The following is a 9,478-nucleotide window of genomic DNA, read 5'->3' on the forward strand; positions in this document are numbered from 1 at the left end:
GTGATGCTGTGGTAGCAGTAAAAAACAAAACAAAACAAAACAAACAAAACCCAGAAAATGTAGAATAAATATAACAAAACAAAGTAAAAATTGAACAAACAAACAAAAACGCCACTATGGTGAGCTAGCTAAACACTAATGCTCCTCACGTGTCACATCTCCAGATGATTATGCCCCTTTATGGATTTAGTATACCGTAGGATTTTGGGTTTTTTGATAATTTAAAATAAATCTCAAGAGGGGGGGATCATTGGAATTCTAAATAAGAATAAAAAAGATTCAATATTGCTCATGCGTGGAATTTATGAACATGTGACAAGTTGATTAAAACAGAATAAAAAAAGATTCACTTCCAGAAGAAGAGCAATCAAGAAAAGAAAACTTGTATAGGAAATGCAAACCATAATCTTTGGGATTGATTGTATCTGGCCTTGAATCACTACCACTTACTCTAGGCAAATTATTTAAGCTACGGAGTTATCTTTTGATAGCTAAACTGGAAAATTAATGTAATTAATCAGAGATGACCTTAAAACAAATAAAAGATACTAAGTCTACTTTAAACATGGTAACATTTTTAAAGAAAGCTTTCTTTTTCAAAGGGGTGGAATAGAAACAGAAACAGAAAAAAAAAATGAGTCATAGGGACATTCAGCAGTGCCTCACCAGGGTCTGCTATGTCGAACAAAGAGTAATGAATTCATGCCAACTCTACAATTTGTATTAACCATGTTTATGTCATCTTTAAACTTGATAAACTCAACATGCACAAGTTGGACATGTTTTTATTCTGGACAACACAATATGTCTGAGACACCCTGTCTTGGTGCTACATAGTGTGGTATGCTCTCTCCTTATGGGTACTGGGCATAATAAAATGGTAATTGTCTCCTGACAATTACACCTCATATTTCCTAATATTTTATATTTTATATTTAGGAACAATGGTGTAGTTTTAACTACTGCTGTACATCAAAGCCTATAAAGAACAAACCAACTCCCATAATCCAATTTCTTTGCTCAACTTTTTTTTTTTCTTTTTTTAAATCTTTTTTTTTTAATTTTTATTTATTTATGATAGTCACACAGAGAGAGAGAGAGAGGCAGAGACACAGGCAGAGGGAGAAGCAGGCTCCATGCACCAGGAGCCCAACGTGGGATTCGATCCCGGGTCTCCAGGATCATGCCCTGGGCCAAAGGCAGGCGCTAAACCGCTGCGCCACCCAGGGATCCCTCAACTTTGTTTTTAATATAACCTCTCATTTGGTTTGTTGATAAAGAACTAATTAGATTTTTGGTCTTTTAACAGTTTTTTCTTCTTATGTATTATTTTAACAGATTTTAATTTTTATACATAGTTTTTTGTAAGTTAAGCTATATACAAGTCTGCCCAAGGAGACGGACTTATTCTGATAAATTTTGGCTGAGGGTAATTTGAACAGTAGCCATCTAACCATTACTGCCATATTGGGGTCATTTGTGGCAATCAGCTACTTTTCCCTTGGTTTGCTGCAGGAGCAAATTATTATTATATTATTATAAGCATTCAATATTATGATAATTACCACTATTATTATCTATGTGAATTAAAACATTGATTGTATTAACTTTAATCTTTCTTTACTTCTGGTTGGTGAATGTACCATTTACCAAGTGATTTCTGTACAATCAGATTGGTTATTCTGCTCTCTACCATCATGAGCCCTAAATACTTTAATTGTTTTCCAATATAACTTTACAATGCATTTCCTACTTGTGAATAGAATGCATATAGATTTGTTTAAAATATCACCTCAAACAATATCATTACAGTAATAAACAATAAAAGACATTCTTAGTATTGTGTCAATGTTAAAGAATTACATGGACTCTGGTGATCCTCAGTAGTAGAAAGTATAACACCTAAAATGATTTCAAATATTTCATATTGAAAGTTAACCTCTGGGATGCCTGGTTGGCTCAGCGGTTGAGCACCTGCATTTGGCTCAAGGACTGATCCCAGCATCTGGGATCGAGTCCTGCATCCGGCTCCCTGCAAAGATCCTGTTTCTGCCTCATTCTGTGTGTCTCTCATGAATAAATAAATTTAAAAAAAAAGAAAGAAAGAAAGAAAGAAAGAAAGAAAGAAAGAAAGAAAGAAAGAAAGAAAGTTAATCTCTGAAAAATCTACATTAGGCAATGGAAAAAGAGGTTTCCAGCATAAAGATATGCCTATGTTACAATATTCATTATATTCATTAATTACCATATAAATTATAATGATAAAAATTAGAAATTATGAGAAACACAAATTTGAACATGAATACTGACTTGTCGTCTTATATTTAATGCATTTAATTTATATATAGCTATATATATTTTTTATTTTTTTATAATAAATTTATTTTTTATTGGTGTTCAATTTACCAACATACAGAATAACACCCAGTGCTCATCCCGTCAAGTGCTCCCCTCAGTGCCCATCACCCATTAACCCCTACCCCCCGCCCTCCTCCCCTTCCACCACCCCTAGTTCATTTCCCAGAGTTAAGAGTCTTTATGTTCTGTCTCCCTTTCTGATATTCCCCACACATTTCTTCTCCCTTCCCTTATATTCCCTTTCACTATTATTTATATTCTCCAAATGAATGAGAACATACAATGTTTTTCCTTCTCCGATTGACTTACTTCACTCAGCATAATACCCTCCAGTTCCATCCAAATTGAAGCAAATGGTGGGTATTTGTCGTTTCTAATGGCTGAGTAATATTCCATTGTATACATAGACCACATCTTCTTTATCCATTCATCTTTCAATGGACACGGAGGCTCCTTCCACAGTTTGGCTATCTTGGACATTGCTGCTAGAAACATCGGGGTGCAGGTGTCCCTGCGTTTCATTGCATCTGTATCTTTGGGGTAAACCCCCAACAGTGCAATTGCTGGGTCATAGGGCAGGTCTATTTTTAACTCTTTGAGGAACCTCCACACAGTTTTCCAGAGTGGCTGCACCAGGTCACCTTCCCACCAACAGTGCAAGAGGGTTCCCCTTTCTCCGCATCCTCTCCAACATTTGTGGTTTCCTGCCTTGTTAATTTTCCCCATTCTCACTGGTGTGAGGTGGGATCTCATTGTGGTTTGGATTTGTATTTCTCTGATGGCAAGTGATGCAGAGCATTTTCTCATGTGCGTGTTGGCCATGTCTATGTCTTCCTCTGTGAGATTTCTCTTCATGTCTTTGCCCATTTCATGATTGGATTGTATGTTTCTTCGGTGTTGAGTTTAAGAAGTTCTTTATAGATCTTGGATACCAGCCCTTTATCTGATAACGTGATTTGCAAATATCTTCTCCCATTCTGTAGGTTGTCTTTGAGTTTTGTTGACTGTATCCTTTGCTGTGCAAAAGCTTCTTATCTTGATGAAGTCCCAATACTTCATTTTTGCTTTTGTTTCTTTTGCCTTCGTGGATTCGTGGATGTATCTTGCAAGAAGTTACTGTGGCTGAGATCAAAAAGGGTGTTGCCTGTGTTCTTCTCTAGGATTTTGATGGAATCTTGTCTCACATTTAGATCTTTCATCCATTTTGAGTTTATCTTTGTGTATGGTGCAAGAGAGTGGTCTAGTTTCATTCTTCTGCATGTGGATGTCCAATTTTCCCAACACCATTGATTGAAGAGACTGTCTTTTTTCCAGTGGATAGTCTTTCCTCCTTTATCGAATATTAGTTGACCATAAAGTTCAGGGTCCACTTCTGGGTTCTCTATTCTGTTCCATTGATCTATGTGTCTGTTTTTGTGCCAGTACCACACTGTCTTGATGACCACAGCTTTGTAGTACAACCTGAAATCTGGCATTGTGATGCCCCCAGATATGGTTTTCTTTTTTAAAATTCCCCTGCCTATTTGGGATCTTTCCTGATTCCACACAAATCTTAAAATAATTTCTTCTAACTCTCTGAAGAAAGTCCATTGTATTTTGATAGGGATTGCGTTAAACGTGTATATTGCCCTGGGTAACATTGACATTTTCACAATATTAATTCTGCCAATCCATGAGCATGGAATATTTTTCCATTTCTTTGTGTCTTCCTCAATTTCTTTCAGAAGTGTTCTATAGTTTTGAGGGTATAGATCCTTTGGTTAGGTTTATTCCTAGGTTTCTTATGCTTTTGGGTGCAATTGTAAATGGGATTGACTCCTTGATTTCTCTTTCTTCAGTCTCATTGTTAGTGTATAGAAATGCCACTGATTTCTGGGCATTGATTTTGTATCCTGCCACGCTACCGAATTGCTGTATGAGTTCTAGCAATCTTGGGTGAAGTCTTTTGGGCTTTCTATGTACATTATCATATCATCGGCAAAGAGGGAGAGTTTGCCTTCCTCTGTCAGTTTAAATGCCTTTAATGTCTTTTTGTTGTCTGATTGCTGAGGCAGGACTTCCAGTACTATGTTGAATAGCAGTGGTGAGAGTGGACATCCCTGTCTTGTTCCTGATCTTAGGGGAAAGGCTCCCAGTGCTTCCCCATTGAGAATATTTGCTGTGGGCTTTTCGTAGATGGCTTTTAAGATGTTGAGGAATGTTCCCTCTATCCCTACACTCTGAAGAGTTTGGATCAGGAATGGATGCTGTATTTTGTCAAATGCTTTCTCTGCATCTAATGAGAGGATCATATGGTTCTTGGTTTTTCTCTTGCTGATATGATGAATCACATTGATTGTTTTACGAGTGTTGAACCAGCCTTGTGTCCCGGGGATAAATCCTACTTGGTCATGGTGAATAATTTTCTTAATGTATTGTTGGATCCGATTGGCTAGTATCTTGTTGAGAATTTTTGCATCCATGTTCATCAGGGATATTGGTGTAATTATCCTTTATAGTGGGGTCTTTGTCTGGTTTTGGAATTAAGGTGATGCTGGCCTCGTAGAACGAATTTGGAAGTACTCCATCTCTTTCTATCTTTCCAAACAGCTTTAGTAGAATAGGTATGGTTTCTTCTTTAAACGTTTGATAGAATTCCCCTGGGAAGCCATCTGGTCCTGGACTCTTGTGTCTTGGGAGGTTTTTGATGACTGCTTCAATTTCCTCCCTGGTTATTGGCCTGTTCAGGTTTTCTATTTCTTCCTGTTCCAGTTTTGGTAGTTTGTGGCTTTCCAGGAATGCGTCCATTTCTTCTAGATTGCCTAATTTATTGGCGTATAGCTGTTCATAATATGTTTTTAAAATCGTTTGTATTTCCTTGGTGTTGGTAGTGATCTCTCCTTTCTCATTCATGATTTTATTAATTTGAGTCTTCTCTCTCTTCTTTTTAATAAGGCTGGCTAATGGTTTATCTATCTTATTAATTCTTTCAAAGAACCAACTCCTGGTTCTATTGATCTGTTCCACAGTTCTTCTGGTCTCGATTTCGTTGAGTTCTGCTTGAATCTTTATTAAATCTCTTCTTCTCCTGGGTGTAGGATCTATCTGCTGTTTTTTCTCTAGCTCCTTTATGTGTAAGGTTAGCTTTTGTATTTGAGTTCTTTCCAGTTTTTGAATGGATGCTTGTATTGCCTTGTATTTCCCCCTTAGGACTGCTTTTGCTGCATCCCAAAGATTTTGAACGGTTGTATCTTCATTCTCATTAGTTTCCATGAATCTTTTTAATTCTTATCTAATTTCCTGGTTGACCCTTTCATCTTTTAGCAGGATGGTCCTTAACCTCCATGTGTTTGAGGTCCTTCCAAACTTCTTGTTGTGATTTAGTTCTAATTTCAAGGCATTATGGTCTGAGAGTATGCAGGGGATGATCCCAATCTTTTGGTATCGGTTCAGACCCGATTTGTGACCCAGTATGTGGTCAATTCTGGAGAAAGTTCCATGTGCACTTGAGAAGAATGTGTATTCAGTTGAGTTTGGATGTAAAGTTCTGTAGATATCTGTGAAATCCATCTGGTCCAGTGTATCATTTAAAGCTCTCGTTTCTTTGGAGATGTTGTGCTTAGAAGACCTATTAAGGTAGAAAGAGCTAGATTGAAGTCACCAAGTATAAGTGTATTATTATCTAAGTATTTCTTCACTTTGGTTATATATTGATTTAAATATTTGGCAGCTCCCACATTCGGGGCATATATATTGAAGATTGTTAAGTCCTCTTGTTGGATAGATCCTTTAAGTATGATAGAGTGTCCTTCTTTATCTCTCACTACAGTCTTTTGGGTAAATTTTAGTTTGTCTGATATTAGGATGGCTACCCCTGCTTTCTTTTGAGGACCATTTGAATGGTAAATGGTTCTCCAACCTTTTATTTTCAGGTTGCAGGTGTCCTTATGTCTAAAATGAGTCTCTTGTAGACAGCAAATAGATGGGTCCTGCTTTTTTATCCAGTCTGAAACCCTGCGCCTTTTGATGGGGTCATTAAGCCCGTTCACGTTCAGAGTTACTATTGAGAGATATGAGTTTAGTGTCATCATGGTATCTATTCAATCCTTGTTTTTGTGGATTGTTCCACTGAACTTCTTCTTAAAAGGGGATTTTAAGAGTCCCCCTTAAAATTTCTTGCAGAGCTGGTTTGGTGGTCACATATTCTTTCAGTTCCTGCCTGTCTTGGAAGCTCTTTATCTCTCCTTCCATTCTGAATGAGAGCCTTGCGGGATAAAGTATTCTTGGTTGCATGTTCTTCTCATTTAGGACCCTGAATATATCCTGCCAGCCCTTTCTGGCCTGCCAGGTCTCTGTGGAGAGGTCTTCGGTTACCCTAATACTCCTCCCCATAAAAGTCAGGGATTTCTTGTCTCTTGCTGCTTTAAGGATCTTCTCTTTATCCCTGGAATTTGCAAGCTTACCTACTAAATGTCGAGGTGTTGAACGGTTTTTATTGATTTTAGGGGGGGATCTCTCTATTTCCTGGATCTGAATGCCTGTTTCCCTTCCCAGATTAGGAAAGTTTTCAGCTATGATTTGTTCAAATACATATTCTGGCCCTTTGTCCCTTTCGGTGCCCTTGGGAACCCCAATTAAACGTAGATTTTTCTTCCTCAGGAAGTCGGTTATTTCCCTTAATCTATCTTCATGGTCTTTTGTTTGTCTCTTTTTTCCTCAGTTTCCGTCTTTGCCATCAACTTGTCTTCTATGTCAGTCAGTCGTTCTTCCACCTCGTTAACCCTCGTCGTTAGGACTTCTAGTTTGGATTGCATCTCATTCAATTGATTTTTAATTTCTGTCTGATTAGATCTAAATTCTGCAGTCATGAAGTCTCTTGAGTCCTTTATGGTTTTTTCTAGAGCCACCAATAGCTGTATAACAGTGCTTCTGAATTGGCTTTCTGACATGGAATTGTAATCCAGATTTTGTAACTCTGTGAAGAGGGGACTGTTTCTGATTCTTTCTTTTGAGGTGAGGTTTTCCTTCTAGTCATTTTGCTCAGTGCAGAGTGGCCAAAATCAAAGTTGTATTGGGAAAAGGAGAAAAAGAGAGGAGAGAAAGAAGGAAAGAAAAGAAAAAGAAAAAAGAAAAAAGGAAGAAAAAAAAAATGAGAAGAAAAAGAGAAAGAAAAAGAAAGAAAATTAAAAAAAAAAGGGTGGGGGAAGCAAACAGAAATCAAAAAGCAAACAAACAAACAAACAAAAACCACAGGGGAATATCTTCTGATTCTGTGTACTTTCAGTCCCTTGACTTCCCCTGGAACTTGTCCGTCCAGCTGGTCTTCTGGTGGAGGGGCCTGCTGTGCTGATTTTCAGGTGTGAGCGCTTGGGGGAGCTGCTCTGCCCCTGCCTGGTGCAGGGCTCCTTGGGGGTTGTTCACCCCGTGAGGCCCCAGGAGGAACAACCGCAGTGGCGGGGCCAGCTCTGCAGCCCTGGAGTCAGCCCCCGCAGTAGCTCCGCAGCTCTCCGTCTGCAGGGCCTGGAGGCTCCGGGCGGGGCCGCTGATCTGCTCAGCTGGGGCAGGAGCGTCCTTGCTGTCCTGGGCCCTCCCGGCCTCTGCCTGTCCCGGGGGAGGCGGGATCCTGGGCTGTGTCCGGCGCCCTGTGCTCCGGGGCCTGCGCTGTTGGATTCGCGCTCCCGCCCCGCAGCCCCCTCCGCGGAGCCGCCCCCGAGCCCCCCGAGCTGCTCCCGCCCCGCAGCCCCCTCCGCGGAGCCGCCCCCGAGCCCCCCGAGCTGCTCCCGCCCCGCAGCCCCCTCCGCGGAGCCGCCCCCGAGCCCCCCCAGCTGCTCCCGCCCCGCAGCCCCCTCCGCGGAGCCGCCCCCGAGCCCCCCGAGCTGCTCCGGGTCCCCCGTGCGCGCTGCAGCCCTTAGGGAGCTCGGCGCACTCTCCCGGGGCGCAGGTGTCTGTCAGTGTCCCCGGAGCCCGAGGGCATCCCCGCCCTCCTGGGTCCTGCTCCACCTCCCCGCGAGCCCCTTTCCCCCGGGAAGGTCGGTGCAGCTCCTGCTCCTCCGGGACGGGGCTCTCCTGTCCTGGGGACACTCGCCCCGGCCTCAGCCCGGCTCCTCGCGGGCCCCTCCCCCTTGGAGGCCTTTTGTGTCTTTATTTCTTTTTCCCCGTCTTCCTACCTTGATAGAAGCGCGAACTCTTCTCACTGTAGCGTTCCAGATGGTCTCTCTTTAAATCTCAGGCCGAATTCGTAGATTTTCAGTAGATTTGAAGGTTATCTAGGTAATTTGGTGGGGACAGGTGATTGGGGACCCTGCTCTTCCGCCGTCTTGCCCCTCCTCCCTGTAGCTATATTTTTAAAAATTGTATATGTCTTTTGATGACAAAACTTTGGAGCAACCTAAAAATATAAATAGTTAATTATACTAGCAAATAGTAAACTTTTATTTTAAGATTTTATTTATTTTTGAGTGGAAGAGAAAGCACGTGAAGGGGAGGGCAGAAGGAGAGGGAGAGATGGAGAGTTGGGAAGAGAGAATCTCAAACAGACTCCATGCACAGCATGGAGCCCAGCCCAGGGCTCATCTCACAACTCTGAGATCATGACCTGAGCCAAAATCAAGAGTGCAACATGAACTGAGGCACCCAGGCACTCCAATAATGAAGCTTTATATGTATGACATTGTGTAGATATTACCTCAAAAAATACATGTTTGGGGCTTTTTTATATGACATTTCTATAGATAATACAGACTTCATTGTATAATAAGACTTGAATAGAGACTCTGGTTAAGAAGTTGAAATAAACCAGACTCTGGTTAAGAAGTTGAAAGAACATGGTATTATGCTGGATTAACATTCTTTAATTGCTTTTTGTTTAACTTATCATTTTATCTTTGTTCATTGTTTTCTACCATTTCCTCTCCAATTGCTTTCATAGGTATATTTTTTCCTTAATATCTTTATGGTTCCCTTTCAGTTAAAAATTTATTTTTTTTCCAATTGTGAAATATAACATCCTAATTGGAAATATGCATGATAAATACATAAAGTTAAAACATATTTGTAAATTTAAAAAAAAACATATTTATACCTATTCATTTAAGTACTCAGATGAAGAAACAAATTAAAAGAACTTCTTTTAGGGATTCCT

This window comes from Canis aureus, chromosome 30 (assembly GCF_053574225.1).
Source record: "Canis aureus isolate CA01 chromosome 30, VMU_Caureus_v.1.0, whole genome shotgun sequence".
NCBI classification, from domain to species: Eukaryota; Metazoa; Chordata; class Mammalia; order Carnivora; family Canidae; genus Canis; species Canis aureus.